The 22,019-nt window shown below is 65.0% G+C and overlaps 1 long non-coding RNA gene across 2 annotated transcripts; it reads left to right on the top strand.

Moving 5' to 3' along the window:
- Window positions 1–164: 164 nt before the first annotated feature.
- On the top strand, window positions 165–21,983 carry LOC144247597 (uncharacterized). 2 transcript variants are annotated; one of them, XR_013341229.1, is made up of 3 exons: window positions 165–225; window positions 5,836–5,959; window positions 21,874–21,983. It is a non-coding gene; the product is annotated as an uncharacterized LOC144247597 (long non-coding RNA). The 2 variants fall into 2 exon arrangements; XR_013341230.1 differs by lacking the exon at window positions 165–225 and adding an exon at window positions 3,988–4,275.
- Window positions 21,984–22,019: the final 36 nt, after the last annotated feature.

Here is a 22,019-nt window from a genome sequence, read left to right as displayed (position 1 = left end):
ACCCAGCGGGCGCGGGAGTGGGGGCTGGGGTAAGAGACACTGATTGAATAGCAACGACTGCATGATTTATCGTTTGCATTATTGCACGGCTCATTTGAATATATGCTAATCAGGCTGCTTTTTTTTTTTTTTTTTTCTTCCCCTCCCCTGGTTTTGTTTGCAAGATTTAGATTCGCTATGGCAACCCGCTGGCATGGAAGGAGCGCCAGGAAATGTCAGGGCGAGGTGAGCCCCGGGGAGGGGCCGGGGGCGGCCGGGCCGGGGTGGCGGAGGCGGCGGCGGGGGGGACACGGCGCATCCCGGCACCGGGACACGGGCACGGCCGGCGGGACGCGGAGGGCAGCGCCGGGAGCGCCGGGAGCCGCCGGAGCCGCGCACCCCAGCCCTGCCTGCAGGTCCAGTACCGCCCATTGCGACACGTCCCCGAGTGGGCTCGGGAGGCGCCCTGGGGTGCCCCCGGCACCCTGCGGGCCCTCAGAGCGGCCGCTCTGTCGCTGTGTCCCCAGCCCCGCCGAGCGGGTGCCGTGCCCCGGGGCACTGCCCCAGGGTGGCACCCGGGACCCGCAGCGTCCTCGGGGTGCTGGCGGTGCCACCGGGGAGCGACGGAGCCGCGGTGTCCGCAGCCACGGGCGCTCCGTGTCCCCTCCCAGCTGGCCCGGGAGGTGCCCGGTCAGTCCCGGTTTCCTGCAGGCCCAGCCGGGGCTGCGCTGCTCCGGGGGGCGCCGGGGGCCCGCGGGGCCGCCGGGGCTTTGTCTCCGCTCGGAGCCGGCGCCGCTCGCTGGGAGGTGCTGGGGGGGTCCGCACCCCAATTTTGGGGGTCGGGGACCTTCCCGTGCCTGCCTGGGATGGGGGGTTTGGGGGTCGTTCCTGCTCCTGTCACGGATCCCTCGGGGGGCGTTCCGAGGGGACATCCCGGGTGGGCGCGGGGTCCCCCCGCTGTCCCCACCCCGCACTGCGGAGCTCAGGGACCGTCCCGGGGCAGCCCCACGGCCACGCGTGACCGCGGGCAGGGCCGGGGACACTCCGGGATGTCACGGTGGCAGGGCCGCCCTCTCCAACCGGGGCCGCTCTCCGCGCAACCGGGGCCGGTTAACGGGGCAGCAGCGAGCCCCGGGGCTGCGGGCCAGCGGCCGCCGCCTCGGCCCCGACGGAACGGAGGTGGCCGGTCCCTCCCGCCGCCTCCAACCGGGGCCGAGGCGGGCACCGGGGGCTGCCGGTGGCCGGTGCAGCCTCCCCCAAACACGCACTTTGTTGTTTTGCGAAAGCCCTGAAATATTCATGGCGCTGCGCCGAGCGCCTCTTAATGAATTTTTGATCAAAACTCCACCAGGGAGCCAAAATACGCCACCCACTCCCCTAAATCGGCGCCGTCGGGGGTGGGGGGACAGCGGCCCCGCCGGTACCGGGCGGCTGGAGGAGCCGGGCCCGGCCCGAGCGCCTTTTACCGGGGGAAGCCCCTGGGCGAGCCGGGGCTCTCGCCTTCACCGAGGGCGGGGGTCGCACCGCGGCACCGGGCACGGGAGTTCCGAGGCTGGCCGCAAGATTTGGGGTGTCCGACGCCCCGGCCAGGCCTCCTGCTCGTCCGGGGCCGGCAGGGAGCGGCCGAGCCCCGGGGAAGCCCCGGTCGGACGGGACGGGCGGCGGGCGGCCGGGGACGCGCGTCCCGGCGCCCCCCGGCTCGGCCGCGGGAAATATTCGTTAATGAGGAAATGCATAAGCGGAGCTCATTAGGGGAGAGCGCCGAGCCCGGGGCCTTCCCGGCAGCACCGGGCAGGACTCGGGAGGGCGGCACCGGCACCGGCACCGGCACCGGCGCGGTCCCGGTTCGGCGGCGGCGGCGGCCGCGCATCCCGGTGGCTCCGGGGACCGGAGCCGGGCCCGGCCCTCCCCGGCCGCGCTCGGGAGCTCCGGGTCCGCAGGGGGTTGGGTGTCCCTGGGGTTGCCCCCCTCCCCGGGGCCGAATTTGGGGCGCAATCCCCGCCGGGAGCTGAGCGGGGCCCCCGGATTTTATTTTTTTTTTAGCGTTCCCAAAATCCCGGAGGAGCGGAGGGAGGTGGGATCCATCCCCGGCCGCCTCCCGGGGGCTTGGGGCGTTAACGCGCGGAGCTGCGCGGGATTTGGGGCGGAATGAAATCAAAAATAGCCGATTCCTCCTTCATTTCCACGCAATCATCCCGCAGCGGCCGGGGGCAGGGGACCCGGAGCGGGGCAGAGGGCAGGAGGAGCCCCGACCCTCCCCGCGCACCCCATGGGTGCCCCAAATCCCGAGGGTCCCCGGGCAGGGCGCGGTGGGTCCCCGGAGCGGCCGGAGTCACCCGCTGCCCGCTCAGGGCCGCATCGGCGGGGTCAGCGGGATTGCTTTTTAAAATTATTATTATTATTATTATTATTATTATTATTATTATTATTGTTATTATTATTATTATTATTATTATTATTATTATTATTATTATTATTGTTATTATTATCTCTCTCTCCCTTTTTTTTCTTTTAAATAATAAAATCCTCGTTATTTTTAGGTTCTGCCGCTGCCAGAGCCGCCCCCCGCCCCCGCGCTCCCCCCAGCCCGGTTTCCCCCCTCCCTCGCCGAGCTCCGGGCTAACCTATCCCGCTCCCGACGCCGGCGCGTCATTCCTTACGTAGTAAAATATGGAGAAAGCCAGGAAAAAAAAAAAAAAAAAAAAAAAAAAAAAAAAAAAAGACGCATTTTTTTCCCCCCCTCCTCTCTCCCATCTCCATTTCCAAAAGGGACAAAATGGATGTTTGGGCGGAATCCGCCCCCCGTCACGGCCGCCGCTCGCCGAGGCCCCGCGAGCGGCGGCGCGGGGCCGCCCGGTGCGGCGGCAGGTCCGAGCCGCGGGCAGACGTTCCCCGTTTAACCCCACGTAACGCGACGTGATCGCGGGGGGCTCCGCTTCCCGCGGCCCGGCCGCTGCTCTCCGGGAGCCGCGGCCGCGCCCGGCTGGCCCCGGGCTCCGCGCCCTGCCCGCTGCCGGTGCCGCTTCCCCCCGGCTCCACGGCCCGGAGGCTGCCGCTGTCCCGGCGGCTCCCGGTTTTGCCGCCGCTAAGTCGGTAACGGACGCAGAGGTGCGGAGGGAGGTAAATAATCCCCTCCCCGCTCCCTCTCTTTATTTTTTCCCCCCTCCTCTCCCTTGCCCCGCACTGAACTCCCCGCGCCGCGGCGGCCGCCGGTGCCGCCGGTGCCGCCGGTGCCGGAGGGGCAGGGCTGGGCTGGGCGGGCACCGGCGGCCGCCCCGCGGCCCCTCCCGCTTCTCCCAACTTGGAGGAAGTCCGCGAGGGGGGACCCCGCGCCTCCCTCGCCTCGCCTGCCATTCGCAATTGCTGTTTTCGGGGGGCGCGGGGGGTGCCCCGTGCCCGCCCCACCGCCCCGGACCGGGGTCCCGGCAGCCCCGGGGCGGGTGCCGGGGCGGCGGGGCGGTGGCGGGGGGCGGCGCGGGAGGGGTGGGGGGGACGAGGCGTGGAAAGCTGCCCTCCCTCCGGCTCCCGCAGCGCCGGGAACAATGGCCACGGGCTCCGTGGGGACAATGCCCGGCGGAGCCGAGCTGCTTGGGTTGCAGGACACGTCCACCACCGCCTCGGCCACCCCGGGCCCCGGCCCCCCGCGCCCCCGGGGCCCGCACCCCCCGCTCCCCCGGGGCTGTGGGAAAACGCGTGGCCGCGCTCGGCGGGGAGACGAGGGTGGGGGGCTCGCCAAACTTGGGGAAAAGTGTGCGGGGGTCTCCCCGCGTCCCCCGCCGCCGCTCTGGGGTCCCCGCGGAGCCTCCGCTCCCCGCGGCCGCGGCTCAACAGGTCGGTACCGGCGGCGCGGCCGGCCGTTCCCAGCCCCCCTCCCCTCGTTATCGCCGTTGTCCCAGGGCAGCCCCCGCGCCCGAGCGGCGGCATGTGCGAGGCAAACAGAGCGCGATTGTTCCGAGCCTGGGAACGCGCGGAGGGGGCGCGGGGGCCGCCGCCCGCCGCCCCCGCCCGGCCCCCGCTCAGACGCGATTGTGATGGAAATCCGCCTTTCCCCGCACGCTGTTGAACTTGATGTTGACTCCTTTTCTTTGGAGTTTCACATCTCCTCGCTCGCTTGTTTTGTGGGAAAATTTTCTCCCGAGCTTCGGTGTGAAATTAATTAATCGGGGCCTCTAGATGGCAATGGGACACAAAAGGGGACGGCCCGGGGAAACTCCGGCAAACTCACAAAAGCCACCCCCGGGGTTTATAGCCCCGGGGCCGCTCGGACCGACTGCCCTGCCCTGCCCGGTGCCCGAGGTAAGGGGCTGCCGGAGCGAAGTTTCGGTGTGTGCAGCTATTTTTTAAAAAATTATTTGTAATTTTGCGGGGGAAGGATTTGGGGTTAAAAAAAAAAGAAGAAAAGAAAAAAAAAAGAGAGCAGGGGGAATGAGGCGTGGGGGGCACTGCGCGGGGTTGGGGTGTTGTGTGGGTATCCCCTTCCACCCCTGCGTTGGTGCGAGCTTGTAAAAATAACCAAAAAAAAAAAAAAAAAAAAAGGGAAAAAAAAAAGAACACAAGGGAAAAAAAAAAAAAAAATCCCCATGCAAAAAGCCGGGGTTGAATTCGGCATTTCTGGCGAAAGGAAGAAAAAAATAATTAATTCTTTTGGTTTATTGCTATTTTTCCCCTTAAAAAAAAAAAAAAAGTATCTGGGGGTTTCTTCTGTGCCCGAGCGGGCACGGCGGGGAATTCCACGCCGTTGTTGCCCGAGCTGGGGAATCTCCGCCGCGCACAGGGAAGAACCATTGAGCTCCCAGTTTGGACTGGGAATGGTTTTCGATTCCCAGTCCCCTTCCCTCGCTCGCAGTTTCGGCGGTGCCGCGCGTCTGCCTTCTCCGGCGCGGGGGAGAAATGGAAAATCAGATTTTCCTCGGAAGCACTTGGCAGGGCAGGATGTGATGGCTTTGAGGCGCATCAATCTTTTGCAAAGCGTTCGGGGCTTCGGGGGAATATTTTCGCCAAAATTTAGGCCAAAAATACGAGCGTCAAACGCCATCCCGCTCTTTGTTGCCTCGACACCTTTGGGTGACAGCGGCTGCGGGAAGAAAATCATTAAAATCTGTTCAATCTTTAGTTTCCCCCCACATCGATATTTTCAGCTGGGCAGGAATTCGGGGGGATTTGGCCGGGGGTTTGGGGACCCCTTTTCCTTGGGATGGCTCCCCCGCCTCTCCCGCGCTGGTGGAACCGAGCTGCGAAGCGACGCGGAGGGAAACGAGTCGTTGTATTTTAAATGCAAATAATTCCCAGCGACGTTGGAGCCAAACGAGCGGGGTGAGGGAGGGGGGGGTAAAATTAGAGAAAAGAAAAAATCGGGGCGGGAAAAAAAAAAAAAATAAGAAAGAAAAAAAGACGAGGGGGAAATAAATAAATCTCGGTGGGAGAAAAAGCGGGGTGGGAAATAAACAGCAGAAAAATCCACTTTAGAAGGGAGCCGGGCCGGGCGGGAGGGCGGCTGCGGTGCCCGGGGGGCAGCGGGGGTGCCCGGGCAGGAGCTGCCGGTACAGACGGACACCAGCCGGACAGATGGACAGGCACCGGGGCCGGGGCTGCCCAAATTCGGGCTGTCCCGGCCGTCCCCGGCAGCAGAGGCCGCGTCCCAGCGCGGCCCTGGGCGGGCCCCACGCCGCGCGTGGAGGGCAGCGCTGCGGGGCACCCACGCCGCGCCCGCCGGTAAAGCGGCACCGGCGGACCGGGCAGGGGCTGCAGCGCCGCCCGGCCCGGCCCCGCCGCCGGCCCCGCCGGGAAAGTTGCTCCAAGTTGGAGCGGTGGCGGCGGCTCCTCCTGACGCGACGTTTCTCTCTTTCCTCTCCCCAGGTGGGCACGGCCGGGCACCGGACACCGGGCGGTGGGACACCGGAGGGAACCGCGGCTGTGCCCCGGCTCCTCCCCGGCGGCAGCCCCGGGACGCGGCCGGGAGCACCGGAGGGATGCGTGGCAGGTGCGGGACCCGCGGTCGGTGGCGTTACCGGGAACCGTGGCAACTTCCCGGGCCGGCGGCATCGCTCGCTGCGGCGGGACGGGGCCCCGCGGCCGGCCGGGCTCCGGTGCTCCGGTGCTCCGGGGGGAAGCGGGGCCCCCGCGCCGAGCCCCGGCCGCGCTGCCTCCCGCCGAGGCGGCCGCCGGTTCCTGCGGCGAGCGCCGTGCTCGCACCGGAGCCCAACATGGCGCTGGAGTGACGGTATTTCATCCACGCCGCTGTCGGCGAGGGCAGAGCGGGGCACCGGCGGCGCCGCGGCCTGCCCGGCGCCCGCAGCCGCCGGGGAACCGGCTACGGGCGGGCGGCCACTCGGTAAGTGCCGTGAGGAGCGGGCCCGGGCGGCCCCCGCGCAGCCCCCGGCGCGGACACGCGTGGGGCGGCCGCTCCCCCGGTGCCGCCGGTGCCAGGCTCCCCCCGCGCCTGGCGGGGCCGGCGAGCCGCGGGCACCGGGCACCGGCGGCCGGCGGGGGCCAACCGGGCCGCCGCGGCCCTCCCGGGCCCTGCGCGGTGCCAGCGGAACCGGGCGGTGAGAGCGGCACCGGCGGCCCCTCCCGGAGCCGGGCCCGAGCGGCTCCCGGGGCGGCGGCGAAGCTCCGCCGGTGCCGTTCGTTCCCTCGGCGGGGCCGCGCTCGGTGCCGGGGTTTTCCCTTCGGGCGAACGGGAGCCAGCCGCGGGCAGCGGGACCCACCGGCGCGGCGGGGCGCGGCGGGCACCGGGCGGCGTGGACGGCAGCGGGGCCGGGCCCGCCGGGCCCGCCGGCGGCCAGGGCGGAATTTCGGAGCCCCGGTTCGGAGGTAACGGCGGCGGCTCGGCCCACGCGTGGCGCGGAGCGTGGGGAGGATGGCGGGCAGCAGCCCCGGGGCTCTGCGGGGGCACGAGCCGCCAGTCGGGCACCGCGCTGCCACCGGCTCCCCGCTGTCCGCGGAGCACCGGGGCCGCGGGGACGGTACCGGTAATCATTGATAGCCGGATGAATGATCATCAATTAGCGGCGGCTCGGGGAGAGGAGGACGGAGGCGGCACGACCCCGCACGGCCCCGGGGCGCGGCGCGGCCGCCGTTCAGCACCACGGAGAGCGGCGGCGCCGGTGCCCGGTCCCCGGTGCCCGGTGGCGGCGGGAGGAGGCTCCGTTCGCTCCCCGCGGTGCTGCGGCCGCCGCTGGCAGTTTGGGGGGCTCCGGCCAAGGGCTGGCCAGCCCTAGGGGTGCCCGGTGCGGGCAGAGAGCCCCGTTACTCCCGGGGAGCCGCCGGTGCTGGCGGGTTGGCATTTCCGCAGGCGCCGCCGTTCCTTCCAGCAGGATATTCCCCATATTCCATATATTGTGTATATTGTGTATATTGTGTATATTGTGTATATTGTGTATATTCTATATATTCTATATATTCTCTCGCTACAGGGGTGGGTATGTAGAAGGCCGGGGCCGGGCAGCGGGGCCGGCTCGGATCCGTGCCTCCCTCCCGAAATCCGAGCTCCAGGAACGGGAGCCGGGCCCCGCCGCCCAGCCCGCCCCGCTGCTCCCGTTGCCCGTGGCCGGGGCACCGGGCCGGGGCCGTGCCGGGGCCGCCCGTTGGTTTCGTTTTCCGCCGTTTCACCGGAGCCTGGTGCCATGAGGCGTCCCCGGGAGGGCTGCGGAGCCCGCGGGGCCAAGGCCAGGCCGGGGGAACCGGAGGAGACTGGGGACAACCGGGGGGACATCCGGGCGTCCTGCGTGGCTGCGGGTTCGTGTGCGAGGCCGTGCGGGCACCGGGACGAGCGTGCCCAGCGGCGGCAGCGATGCACCGGGGCTGGCGCGGGCGCTGCGGGCGCTCCGGTGTGCCCGGGCACCGCGGCGTGGTCGGTGCCCGCAGCGATCGCGGCTGCTCCCCGCGCTGCGCTGCCGGTGGGCGCCGGGGAAAGGCCCCGGTGCCCCCGCGCCGGCCGGTGCTGCCCCGGGGCCGCCGGGAGAGCGGAGCGGGGCCCCGCACCGGGCAGCGCCGGCGGGGACCGGCCCCGGGCGGCCGCACGGGGGGGACGTGGAGCCGGAGCTCGGCCCCGCGCCCCGGGCCCTGCCCCGCCGCCCTCCGAGCCGCGGCCGCGGCCGCTCCCGGGCCAGGGGGGCTTCTCCGCGGCCGACGGGCGCCGCCGAGGCCGGTGGGCTCCGTTACACCGGGGCTAAGGGGTGGCTCGAGCCCCGCTTGGCTCCTGAGCATCTTCCAAATTCCCCCTTTGCAAGCGGCTCCCGTGAGCGCCGCCCCGACGGGAGCGACCGGCCCGGCCGCCCCCCGGCCCCGCGGCCGCTGCTCCTCCCCGGGAGCGGGGCTTTAACCCCGGCCCGGCCCCGGGGGGCGGCTCCGGCGGCGCCCTGCCCGAGCGGGGTTAGCCCCGGGGCACCGCCGCCTCCCGACGGGGCGGGCCGGCGGCGGCGGCGGCGGCGGGGGCGGCCCGGGCCGAGCAGACGGAGCGGCCCCCGGGGACGGCGGCGGCCGTGGCGAATGGCGCAGCCCCTCCCGGGGGGGTGACCCCTGCCCCGGCCTGTCCCGGCCCCGCCGCTCGGGCTTTGTCCCCGCCGGCCGCCCGGTCCCTCCTCCCGCCCTCCCCCGCCCTCCGGCCGGCCCCGCGCCGCCGACTCTGCCTCAACTTTAGAGGCACGTCCCGGAGGCGCCGGGCAGCGGGAGAGGCACCGGCACCGGCACCGGCACCGGCACCGGCACCGGCACCGGCACCGGCACCGGCACCGAGTGACCCATCCCATCCCGATCCCATCCCGATCCCGTCCCCGTCCCCGGGCCGAGCCTCCGCCGCTCCCCGCCAGCCCGGGAAGGATGCGGTGACCCGGAGCCGGCGGTGACCCGGAGCCGACGGCGACCGCGGGCAGCAGCGGCCCCAGCGGGATGAGCAGGTACCCCCGCCCCGGGAGCGCTCCCCGGGACCCTCCCGGGACTCTCCCGTTCCTCTCCCCGGCTCCCGCGGGGCACCGGAGCAGCGGCTCCGCCGTTCGAGCGGCCGCACGGCCGGAGCTGCCCGGGACCGGTCCCCGCCGCTGCCCGGGGCCGCTGCCCGCAGCCTCCCGGCCGGGCCGCAGGGTCCCGGTGGGAACGGGGCCGTCCCGGTGAGCCCCGGGAAATCCCCGCAGACCGGGAGGTGCGGGGTCCTGCCGGGTGCGCAGGACCGGCAGCCGGGGGCGGGGGTGGGAGGAAGGGGAGGAAGAGGAGGAAGCGCGGGGGGACCCCCGGGGGCCCTTTCGGGCTGGGCCCGTCCGTGCCCAAATCGCTTTCCTGACTCAGCGGTTCCGTGCCGGGAATCCCGGGAATTCTCCGCTGGGCTCCGGGCTGGGGGCGAAGCTGGGCTGGCAAGGACGCGGCTCCCTGGGCCTGTGTGTGGGGCTGGAGCCTGGGGGTCACCCGTGCCATCCTCTGTGCCATCCCTACCCGTGCCATCCTCTGTGCCAGCCCCGTGCCATCCCTACCCGTGCCATCCCCCGGGCCATTCCTACCCGTGCCATACCCCGTGCCACCCCCCGTGCCATCCTCTGTGCCATCCCTCCCCGTGCCATCCCCCGTGCCATTCCTACCCGTGCCATCCCTACCCGTGCCACCCCCCGTGCCATTCCTACCCGTGCCATCCCTACCCGTGCCACCCCCCGTGCCATCTCCCCATGCCATCCCCCGTGCCATCCCTTGTGCCATCCCTACTCATGCCATCCCTGTGCCATCCCCGTGCCAACCCCGTGCCATCCCCGTGCCATCCCCGTGCCATCCCCGTGCCATCCCTACTCATGCCATCCCCGTGCCATCCCTACCTGTGCCATCCCCGTGCCATCCCCGTGCCATCCCCGTGCCATCCCCCATGCCATCCCTACCTGTGCCATCCCCGTGCCATCCCGCAGGCCGCAGGGGCTGTGCTGGGCTGAGCCCGCTTTGGGGTCCGGCTCCTTCTGGGGGCAGCGATGCCACCCTGGGGCTCTGGGCTGGGCACCGGGGCCGCGGTGTCACCGTGCCACACTCCGGGGCACCGGGGCCACGGTGTCACCGTGCTGCTCTCCGGGGCACCGGGGCCGCGGTGTCACCGTGCCACACTCCGGGCCACCGGGAGCCGCCCGTGCCATGCCACACTCCGGGCCACCGGGGCCACGGTGTCACCGTGCCACACTCCGGGCCACCGGGGCCGCGGTGTCACCGTGCTGCTCTCCGGGCCACCGGGGCCGCGGTGTCACCGTGCCGCTCTCCGGGCCACCGGGAGCCACCCGTGCCGTGCCACACTCCGGGCCACCGGGGCCGCGGTGTCACCGTGCTGCTCTCCGGGCCACCGGGGCCACGGTGTCACCGTGCTGCTCTCCGGGGCACCGGGAGCCACCCGTGCCGTGCCACACTCCGGGGCACCGGGACTGCGGTGTCACCGTGCCACACTCCGGGGCACCGGGGCCGCGGTATCACCGTGCCGTGCCACACTCCGGGGCACCGGGGCCGCGGTGTCACCGTGCTGCTCTCCGGGGCACCGGGCCGCCCGTGCCACCCCGGGGCTCCCGCGGCACAGCGCCCGGTGGCCGGGGCCGCGCTGGCCGCAGACCGGGGGGGGATTTTCTCTTTGGTTATCTAGCTGTATGAGTGTACGAGATCTCATAAAGCTAGAGAACCGAATGTAAAATCCCTCCCGCCACCCTCGGGCCCGGCCACGCCGCCCGCCGGGCACCCGAGCCGCCGGCCCCGGGCACGGCACCGGAGCCCAATTTCTCCTTTGCTGCCTTTGTACCGAGGCCCGGAGCTGCTGCTGTGCCTGGCTGATGTTTCTCTGCCAACCTCCAACCCCGGCTCTTTTATTTGATTAATTTTTCCTCTTTTTTTTTTCCTTTTTAATTTTTTCTTGTTTTTATTTTTTTTTTCCGCCGCCGTGGTTTTAATTTCCACCCCGACAATTAACGCTGGAGACAAATGCAAGGAGGCCAGTTCCGAAATAACCCCCCGAGAAACGCTGTTTATAACCAAGTGGAAGGAAAGTTGCTTAAATATATTACCGCGTGCAAATTTTAATTTAGCACGAGCCCCGTTCCCGAGGCCGAATTATCTGCCGGGGGAGGGAGATAAATCATTGCCGCTCGTCGCTCCCTCCGCTCTGCCGGGACACCGGAGCTTTGTCCTGCCGAGGGCCGGGAGCGCCCCGGGGCTCCGGGCGCGGGCCCCGCCGGCTCCCCGGGGCTGGGGAGGCTCCTCCCGGTGCGGAGCCTTTCCAGGGGTGTTCTGGGGTGCACCCCGATATCCCGGCAGTCCCAGGAGGGAATTCCCGGGATTTGTTCTGGGGTGCACCCCGATATCCCGGCAGTCCCAGGAGGGAATTCCCGGGATTTGTTCTGGGGTGCACCCCGATATCCCGGCAGTCCCAGGAGGGAATTCCCAGGGTTTGTTTTGGGGTGCACCCCGATATCCCGGCAGCCCCAGGAGGGAATTCCCAGGGTTTGTTTTAGGGTGCACCCGGCAGCCCCAGGAGGGAATTCCCAGGGTTTCTTTTAGGGTGCACCCCGATATCCCGGCAGTCCCAGGAGGGAATTCCCGGGATTTGTTCTGGGGTGCACCCCGATATCCCGGCAGTCCCAGGAGGGAATTCCCAGGATTTGTTTCGGGGTGCACCCCGATATCCCGGCAGTCCCAGGAGGGAATTCCCGGGTTTGTTTTGGGGTGCACCCCGATATCCCGGCAGTCCCAGGAGGGAATTCCCAGGGTTTGTTTTGGGGTGCACCCCGATATCCTGCCAATCCCAGGAGGGAATTCCCGGGTTTGTTTTGGGGTGCTCCATCCCTGGGCTCCTTCCCCGGGTTCCTGGGATCCATCCCTGGATCCATCCCTGGGTTCCTGGGATCCATCCCTGGATCCATCCCTGGGATCCATCCCCGGGTTCCTGGGATCCATCCCTGGATCCATCCCTGGGTTCCTGGGATCCATCCCTGGATCCATCCCTGGGTTCCTGGGATCCATCCCTGGATCCATCCTGGGCTCCATCCCTGGATCCATCCCCGGGTTCCTGGGATCCATCCCTGGGATCCATCCCTGTGCTCCATCCCTGGATCCATCCCTGGATCCATCCCTGGGCTCCATCCCTGGGATCCATCCCTGGACTCCTTCCCCGGGTTCCTGGGCTCCATCCCTGGATCCATCCCCGGGTTCCTGGGCTTCATCCCTGGGCTCCATCCCTGGATCCATCCCCGGGTTCCTGGGATCCATCCCTGGATCCATCCCTGGATCCATCCCCGGGTTCCTGGGATCCATCCCTGGGCTCCATCCCTGGATCCATCCCCGGGTTCCTGGGATCCATCCCTGGATCCATCCTGGGCTCCATCCCTGGATCCATCCCCGGGTTCCTGGGATCCATCCCTGGGCTCCATCCCTGGATCCATCCCCGGGTTCCTGGGATCCATCCCTGGATCCATCCTGGGCTCCATCCCTGGATCCATCCCCGGGTTCCTGGGATCCATCCCTGGATCCATCCTGGGCTCCATCCCTGGATCCATCCCTGGATCCATCCCTGGGCTCCATCCCTGGCACCGACCCTGCACCCAGCCCACCCTGGGCTCGCCCACTTTGGGGCCTTTTTTCGGGCAGGCCGGAGCTGGGGCGCGTTTGTGCTGTGGGATCGAGCAGGGACACCCCAAAATTTGCTGTGGGATGAGGGGGAGCAGCTCCCGGTCCCCCCGGGGGCTCCGCAGGCATCGCGGAGGCGCAGCCCGCGATCCCACGGGAAATGTGCCCTGTGCCAGGGCTGGTGCCACCCCGGCTGGGCACCGGGATCCTTCCCCGTCCCCTCAGCTCCTCCCAAGGGCTGTGGGAGCAGCTTTTCCCCGCGGCTCCCGTGTGAGTTGGGCAGAGAATTCCCGAATTTCCCGAGCTGGAAGGAGCCTCTGGGGACAGCGGGGACGGGCAGGACGGTGCCCAGAGGTGGCAGTGCCACAGCGGGAGGGACACACCGCGCCCAGCAGGGCTGGGGACCCATCCCACCCTCACCTCCAACACTCCCCATCCCAAAAAAACCCCAAACGCGCCCCCAGATCCCAGCTGGGAGCAGCTCGGGGCGGGATCTGCTCCAGGAACCTTCTCCTCCCTCCCGGCTGCTTCGGCAGGATTCCGAAATCGGCTCCACTTGGAGGATTTCTCTGCTCAATCCCATTAATTTTCTGGGGTTCGTTAAAGCAAACTTGGTCTCGTAGCAACGGGATTTATTGCAGGGAAGCAGCCAAGGCAGGGTGTGCAACCTTTCAGCTGGCTTCCAGGCCTCCGGGCCTTCGCCTTGCCCTTCTTAATTTTTTATTTTTTTTTCCTCCAGAGAAGTTTTTAATTTTCAGGTTTTTTATTCCCCGCGGGAATAGTTCAGATTTTTCTCTCCAAAAAAAAAAAAAAAAAAAAAAGGGAAATGTTGGGGGGGGGTGTGGGAATCGCCGTGGTTTTGTGGGTTTTTTGCGGTTTTGTGGGTTTTTTGTGGTTTTGTGGTTTTGTGGTGTTTGTGTGCAGGGATGGAGCCGGTGTGGGATTTGGGATAAACTGGGAATCTCCATCCTTGGACTGCCAGGGGATTTGGGATAAACTGGGAATCTCCATCCTTGGGCTCCTGGTGGATTTGGGATAAACTGGGAATCTCCATCCTTGGACTGCCAGGGGATTTGGGATAAACTGGGAATCTCCATCCTTGGGCAGAGATGGATTTGGGATAAACTGGGAATCTCCATCCTTGGGCTCCTGCTCGGCCTGGCTGGGGACAGGATCTGGGCTTGGGGACACTCAGGACGTGACTTTGGGGCGGCTGCGCTGTGTAAACCCTGTAAACCCAAACCCAAACCTAAATAAACCCAAATCCAAACCCAAATCCAAACCCAAATCCAAACCCAAACCCAAATCCAAACCCAAATCCAAATCCAAACCCAAATCCAAACCCAAATCCAAACCTCAATCAAACCCAAATTCAAATCCAAACCCAAATCCAAACCCAAACCCAAATCCAAACCCAAACCCAAATCCAAACCCAAATCCAAACCAAAATCAAACCCACATCCAAACCGAAACCCAAATCCAAACCTCAATAAACCCAAACCCAAACCTAAATCAAACCCAAGCCCAAATCCAAACACAAATCCAAACCTAAATCAAACCCACATCCAAACCGAAACCCAAATCCAAATCCAAACCCAAATCCAAACCCAGATCCAAACCCAAATCCAAATCCAAACCTAAATCAAACTGAAATTCAAACCCAAACCCAACCCAAACCCATCCCATTTCCATGGGATATTTCCATGGAATCCCCATGGGATTTCTGCTGTATTTCCATGGGATTTCCATGGGATATTTCCTTGGGATCTCCATGGGATTTCTGTCGTATTTCCACGGGATCTCCATGGGATCTCCATGGGATCTCCATGGGATTTCCATGGGATTTCCATGGGATTTCCATGGGGTTTCCATGGGATATTTCCTTGGGATCTCCATGGGATATTTCCATGGGATCTCCATGGGGTTTCCATGGGATATTTCCATGGGATTTCCATGGGGTTTCCATGGGATATTTCCATGGGATCTCCATGGGATATTTCCATGGGATTTCCATGGGATTTCCATGGGGTTTCCATGGGGTTTCCATGGGATATTTCCATGGGATCTCCATGGGGTTTCCATGGGATATTTCCTTGGGATCTCCATGGGGTGCCCATGGCTGAAATGTGCAGTGACGGGGTTTTTGGGGTTCCCATGGCTGCGGTGGGGAGGGCCCACACGTGTGCACACCAACCTTGCACACCCACGCACGCCACCCTTGCACACGTGTGTGACCCCGGCCTTGCACACACATGTAACCCCAGTCTTGCACATGTGTGTGACCCCAGCCTTGCACACGTGTACCCCCCAGCCTTTCACATGTGCGTATCCCACGTGTGTGCCCCCCACCCTTGCACAAGTGTTCACCCCATCTTTGCACACACTCGTGTGCCCCCCATCCTTGCACACACACATCCCCCCATCCTTGCACACTCCTGCCCCATCCTTGCACACTCGTGCCCCCCACCCTTGCACACACTCCTGCCCCCACCCTTGCACACACATGCCCCCCACCCTTGCACACTCCTGACCCACCCTTGCACACGCGTGCCCCACCCTTGCACACGCGTGTGCCCGCGCCGCCGGGGCCGTTTCCCGCGGACAATGCGCCGCGGTTTGAAGCGATTGCTGTGAATGGCGCTTTTTTTTTTTTTTTTTTTTCGTTTGAATTTTTTCCCCCCTTTTTTTCTTTTTTTTTTTTTTTTTTTCCCCGTCTCTCAGGGCCTGAAAAGACGGCGGGGAAGGAGGGAGGGGAGAGCAGGGAGGGGAGGGAGGGGAGCCCCTCCATTAGCTCAGTGCAGCGGCGAGAACAGCTGTGAAAAGAGCCGGGGCCTTTTTCCCACGGCCGGGGCCGCGGGGCGAGGCCCGGAGCCCCCCGCGGGGTCACATCCCGCCGCCCCCGGCCGCACACGCAGCCCGGGCCCGCTGCTCGCCCCGCCGCCGCTTCTCCGCCGCTCTCCGCCACCGAATCCTGCCGCCCTCCCTCCCCCGGCGCCTCCGACCCTCCCCGTGCCACCCCAGCGCGCTCTGGGGCTGGTTTTGGTTTTCTTGGGGTTTTTGGGATGTTGTTGTCCTTTCCTCGGCCATCCCCGCCCCTGACCGACAAGGTCAAGACGAGCCGGCCGCGCCGTGGCCGCGCTCCGGGCGGCAGCTGCGGCGCCGCCGCGGCTCCGGGAATGCGCCGGGGCGCAGCTGGGACCGGCCGGGGGTCGCGACTCGGCTGCGGCGCAGGGCTGGGGGCGCCGGGCGGGGGGACGGAGATTGCCGCCCCTGGGGGATGGTGAGGTGCGGGGGATGGAGATTTCCCCTTTTCAGGGACGTAGGGATGGGGGGAGATGGAGATTTCCACTTTTTGGGGACGTAGGGATGGGGGGAGATGGAGATTTCCACTTTTTGGGGACGTAGGGATGGGGGGAGATGGAGATTTCCCCTATTGGGGGATGTAGGGATGGGGGGAGATGGAGATTTCCCCTTTCAGGGATGTAGGGATGGGGGGAGATGGAGATTTCCCCTTTCGGGGGATGTAGGGATGGGGGGAGATGGAGATTTCCCCTTTCAGGGATGTAGGGATGGGGGGAGATGGAGATTTCCCCTTTCGGGGATGTAGGGATGGGGGGAGATGGAGATTTCCACTTTTTGGGGACGTAGGGATGGGGATTTCCATGTAGGGATGGGGGGGATGGAGATTTCCCCTTTTCAGGGTTGTAGGGATGGGGGGGGAATGGAGATTTCCACTTTTGGGGGATGTAGGGATGGGGGGAGATGGAGATTTCCTCTTTGGGGGGATGTAGGGATGGGGATTTCCATGTAGGGATGGGGGGAGATGGAGATTGCCGCCTCTGGGGGATGGTGAGGTGCGGGGGATGGAGATTTCCACGTTTGGGGGATGTAGGGATGGGAGGAGATGGAGATTTCCCCTTTTCAGGCATGATGAGATAGGGGGGATGGAAATTTCCCCTTTTCAGGGATGATGAGATAGGTGGGATGGAAATTTCCCCTTTTGGGGGATGATGAAGTGGGGGCGATGGAGATTTCCCCTTTTGGGGGATGCTGGACACGAGGGAGATGGAGATTTCCCATTTTGGGGGGGTGCTGGGATGGCAGAGATGGAAATTTACCCTTTTGGGGGATGATGGGATGAGGACAGATGGAAATTTCCCCCTCTCAGGGGTGCTGGGATGAGGGGAAATGGGAATTCTGGAGATTTCCCCCCCGGCCCTGTGCCGGCTGTGAGCATCCTTGGGGTGTGGCTGATGGATTTGGGGCCGGGTGGAGCTGGGGGGCTCTGCTGGGATCAGCCCTGCCTGGTTTGTGGGGTTCAGGCCCTAAATGAGGAGTTTTGGGGTGGTTTTGGTGCTGCCAGTGGGGTTCAGGCCCTAAATCACAGCCTGATAAATCGATTCCCACTCAGCCCAAGGAATTCCCTCCTCAGCTCCTGGGGTTTGGGAAGGCTGAGGGGGCAAATCCCAGGAGGATCCTGGAGTGGGCATGGCTGGGACGGGGCTGGGACACAGCTGGGCACAGCCAGGACAGGGGTGACGTGTCTGAGGGACACGTGTCCTGCTGGGGATGGCCAGGGTTTGTGGGGTTTGTGGGGTTTGTGGCTCAGAGATCCGTGGGGATGATCAGGATTTGTGGGATTTGTGGGGTTTGTGGGGTTTGTGGGGTTTGTGGGGTTTGTGGGGTTTGTGGGGTTTGTGGGGTTTGTGACTCAGAGATCTGTGGGGATGATCAGGATTTGTGGGGTTTGTGGGGTTTGTGGGGTTTGTGGGGTTTGTGGGGTTTGTGGGGTTTGTGGGGTTTGTGGGGTTTGTGGGGTTTGTGGCTCAGAGATCCGTGGGGATGGCCCAGATTTGTGGGTTCATGGCTCAGACGTCCATGGTTCCTCCCCAAAAATGGGTTCCTCCCCAAAATGGGTTCCTCTCCCCAAGTCCCCCCGGGCTGTCCCCTCCCCAGCCCGGCCCGGCCCAGCTCCTTCACCCCCAACCCCAACCCGGATCTGTCGGGAACCTCCCAGGGCCACCCACCCCTGATGGGCCCGAGGAGCCTCTGCTGGGCAGGACCTTCCTCGTCCTCCTCATCCTCCTCGTCCTCCTCATCCTCCTCATCCTCCTCCTCCTCCTCGTCATCCTCATCCTCCTCATCCTCCGCATCCTCTTCATCCTGCTCATCCTCCTCATCCTCCTTGTCCTGCTCATCCTCCTCATCCTCCTCATCCTCCTCATCCTCCTCGTCCTCCTCATCCTCCTCATCCTCCTCATCCTCCTCATCCTCCTCATCCTCCTCATCCTCCGCATCCTCCTCAACCTGCTCATCCTCCTCGTCCTCCTCATCCTCCTCATCCTCCTCATCCTCCGCATCCTCCTCATCCTCCTCATCCTCCTCGTCCTCCTCGTCCTCCTCATCCTCCTTGTCCTGCTCATCCTCCTCATCCTCCTCATCCTCCTCATCCTCCTCGTCCTCCTCATCATCCTCATCCTCCTCATCCTCCTCGTCCTCCTCGTCCTCCTCATCCTCCTCGTCCTCCTCATCCTCCTCATCCTCCTCATCCTCCTCATCCTCCTCATGCTCCACGAGGATTCAGCACCCACAGATCTCTGAGTGCCAGGGCTGCTCGGGGCTCCTCATCCTGCTGCTCCCCAAGCTGCTCCTCCTCTCCTCCTTCCCTCCTTCCCTCCTTCCCTCCTTCCCTCCTTCCCTCCTTCCCTCCTTCCCTCCTTCCTTCTTTTCCTCCTTCCTTCTTTTCCTCTTTCCCTCCTCCCCAAGCTGTTCCTCTTTCTCTCTTTTCCTCTTTTTCTCTTTTCCTCCTTCCCTCCTTCCTTCTTTTCATGTTTCCTTCCTCCCCGAGCTGTCCTCTTTCCCTCCTTCCCTCCTTTCCTCCTTCCCTCCTTCCCTCCTTCCCTCCTCCCTCCTCCGTGTCCCCGCCGGGCGCGGACTCTGGCCGGCAGCGCATTCCAAATGCATGGGCTCCCCTTTCCGAGCGCCGCGCTCCTTTTGAACTGCGAGGATTTTCTCCGAGGCGAAGTTCAAATGTGCGCCCGTTATTTATTTATCAGCCCCGCTATGTATTATTCATTTATTTAAAAATGTATGGCAGCTGCGAGCCCCGTGTCCCACCGCCCCGCGACGGCCGGGCCAGGTGGGGCCGGGCCGGCCCCGCCGCGAGCCTGGCGCGGTGGCCGCACGCCTGGGTGACTTTGGGGACAGCCCGGAGGGTCCCCAAGCCTGGGTGACCTTGGGGACAGCCCGGAGGGTCCCCAAAGCCTGGGCAGAGCAAAGTGTCCTCAAAGCCTGAGTGACCCTGGGGACATCCCAAAGTGTCCCCAAAGCCTGGGTGACCCTGGGGACAGCCCGGAGGGTCCCCAAGCCTGGGTGACTTTGGGGACAGCCCGGAGGGTCCCCAAAGCCTGAGTGACTTTGGGGACAGCCCGGAGGGTCCCCAAGCCTGAGTGACCTTGGGGACAGCCCGGAGTGTCCCCAAGCCTGGGTGACCTTGGGGACAGCCCGGAGGGTCCCCAAAGCCTGGGTGACCTTGGGGACATCCCAAAGTGTCCCCAAGCCTGGGTGACCTTGGGGACAGCCCGGAGGGTCCCCAAGCCTGGGCAGAGCAAAGTGTCCCCAAGCCTGAGTGACCCTGGGGACATCCCAAAGTGTCCCCAAAGCCTGGGTGGCCTTGGGGACATCCCAAAGTGTCCCCAAAGCCTGGGCAGAGCAAAGTGCCCCCACGCCTGAGTGACCCTGGGGACATCCCAAAGTGTCCCCAAAGCCTGAGTGACCTTGGGGACATCCCGGAGGGTCCCCAAAGCCTGAGTGACCTTGGGGACAACCCGGAGTGTCCCCAAGCCTGGGCAGAGCAAAGTGTCCCCAAGCCTGAGTGACCCTGGGGACATCCCAAAGTGTCCCCAAGCCTGAGTGGCCTTGGGGACAGCCCGGAGTGTCCCCAAAGCCTGGGCAGGGACAAAGTGCCCCCACGCCTGAGTGACCCTGGGGACATCCCAAAGTGTCCCCAAAGCCTGGGTGACCCTGGGGACAGTCCGGAGGGTCCCCAAAGCCTGGGTGGCCTTGGGACAGTCCGGAGGGTCCCCAAAGCCTGGGTGGCCTTGGGACAGCCCGGAGTGTCCCCAAGCCTGGGTGACCTTGGGGACAGCCCGGAGTGTCCCCAAGCCTGGGCAGAGCCGGCTGGGGCCGCGGGGCATGCGGGAGCTGCCGCGGCCCCGGTGCCGGTGCCGGTGCCGGTGCCGGTGCCGTGCCCCGCGCTGCTCTTCGGGCTCGGTGGCGAGGCGGTGCCACCGCCTGTCCCCGAGCCAGGGGCTGCAAGGGGCTGGCGCTGCGCTCTCAGGAGGCAGCAAAAAAAGGCAGAAAAAGGAAAAAACGGGGCCGGCTTTTCTTTCCACACCGCGGGAAAGGACGAGGAGGAGGAGGAGGAGGAGGAGGAGGAGGAGGGGACACATCCAGCCCCGCTGGCATCTCGCTGTCCCCGCGGGGCTGAAGGCCCTGGAAGGGCTCAGGATGCTGCGGGACCCCCGGGACCCCCGAGGAGCCGCCGCCGCCCGGGACCCCCGGCGGGACGGGCACTAATTGAGACCGCTCGGCCCCGCCGGCCCGGCCCGGCCCGGCTGCCCCGGGGGCGCATTGTCCGCCCGGGCGGGCGATGTAATCCCCGGGCGGACAAAGCCCCGGGCGGACAAACCCCCGGACGGACAAAGCCCCGGACGGACAAACCCCCGGGTGTACAAACCCCCGGGCGGACAAACCCCCGGGTGTACAAACCCCCGGGCGGACAAAGCCCCCCGGCCGCTCCGCTCGAGGGCCCCGAGCTGCCCACGGAGAAAATCACCCCGAGCTGCCCACGGAGAAAATCACCCCGAGCTGCCCACGGAGAAAATCACCGCTGGGTCAGCCCCGAGTCCCGCGGCCCCGGAGCCCCGGAGCCCCGGGATGTGCGGCCGGGCGGGACCCGAGGGGCTCGTAATGCCCTAAAAACCGGGGAGATGTTCTGGAAAAGGGATGTGGGGTCAGGGTGGGACCCCGAGGGGCTTGTACCGCCCTAAAAACCGGGGAGATGTTCTGGAAAAGGGATGTGGGACCCCTCGTACCGCCCTAAAAACCGGGGAGATGTTCTGGAAAAGGGATGTGGGGTCAGGGTGGGACCCCGAGGGGCTTGTACCGCCCTCAAAACCAGCAGAGAAATGTTCTGGAAAAGGGATATGGGACCTCTCGTATCGCCCTAAGAACCGGGGAGATGTTCTGGAAAAGGGATGTGGGACCCCTCGTACCGCCCTAAGGACCGGGGAGACGTTCTGGAAAAGGGATGTGGGTTCAGAGTGGGACCCCGAGGGGCTCATGCCACCCTAAAAACCAGCAGAGAAATGTTCTGGAAAAGGGATATGGGACCTCTCGTATCGCCCTAAGAACCGGGGAGATGTTCTGGATAATGGATGTGCGGCCGGGCGGGACCCCGAGGGGCTCGTACCTAAAAATGGGCAGGGAAATGTTCTGGGAAAAGAATCCCAGGATCCCAGAATTCCAGAATCCCAGAATTCCGGAATCCCGGAATCCCAGAGGATTTGGGGTGATCCATGAGGGTTTCGGGTGATCAGTGAGGGTTTGTGATGCTCCATGAGGATTTGGGATGATCCACAAGGATTTGGGGTGATCAGTGAGGGTTTGGGATGATCAATGAGGATTTGGGGTGATTAATGAGGATTTGGGGTGATCCACAAGGATTTGGGGTGATCAGTGAGGGTTTGGAGGAGCTCAGTCAGGATTTGGGATGATTAATGAGGATTTGGGGTGATCAATGAGGGTTTGGGATGATCAATGAGGGTTTGGGATGATCCACGAGGATTTGGGGTGATTAATGAGGATTTGGGGTGATCCACAGGGATTTGGGGTGATCAGTGAGGATTTGGGGTGATTAATGAGGATTTGGGGTGATCCACAGGGATTTGGGGTGATCAGTGAGGGTTTGGAGGAGCTCAGTCGGGATTTGGGGTGATCAGTGAGGGTTTGGGATGATCCACAAGGATTTGGGGTGATTAATGAGGATTTGGCATGGTCCACAGGGATTTGGGGTGATCAATGAGGATTTGGGGTGATCCACAAGGATTTGGGGTGATCAGTGAGGGTTTGGGGTGATTAATGAGGATTTGGGGTGATTAATGAGGATTTGGCATGGTCCACAGGGATTTGGGGTGATCAATGAGGATTTGGGGTGATCAATGAGGATTTGGGGTGATTAATGAGGATTTGGGGTGATCAGTGAGGGTTTGGAGGAGCTCAGTCGGGATTTGGAGCTGACACAACCCCTCACTCCATTTTTTGCAGAGCAGAATTCCCACCTCGCCCCGATCCAGCCCCATCCCTGACCGGGACCGGGAATGGAACCAGGAATGGGACCAGGAATGGGACCGGGAACGGGAACAGAACCGGGACCGGGACCGGGACCAGGAATGGGACCGGGACAGGGAACA

The sequence above is a fragment of the Lonchura striata genome, chromosome 28 (genome assembly GCF_046129695.1).
Source record: "Lonchura striata isolate bLonStr1 chromosome 28, bLonStr1.mat, whole genome shotgun sequence".
NCBI classification, from domain to species: Eukaryota; Metazoa; Chordata; class Aves; order Passeriformes; family Estrildidae; genus Lonchura; species Lonchura striata.
This window is presented reverse-complemented; position numbering and strand designations above follow the sequence as displayed.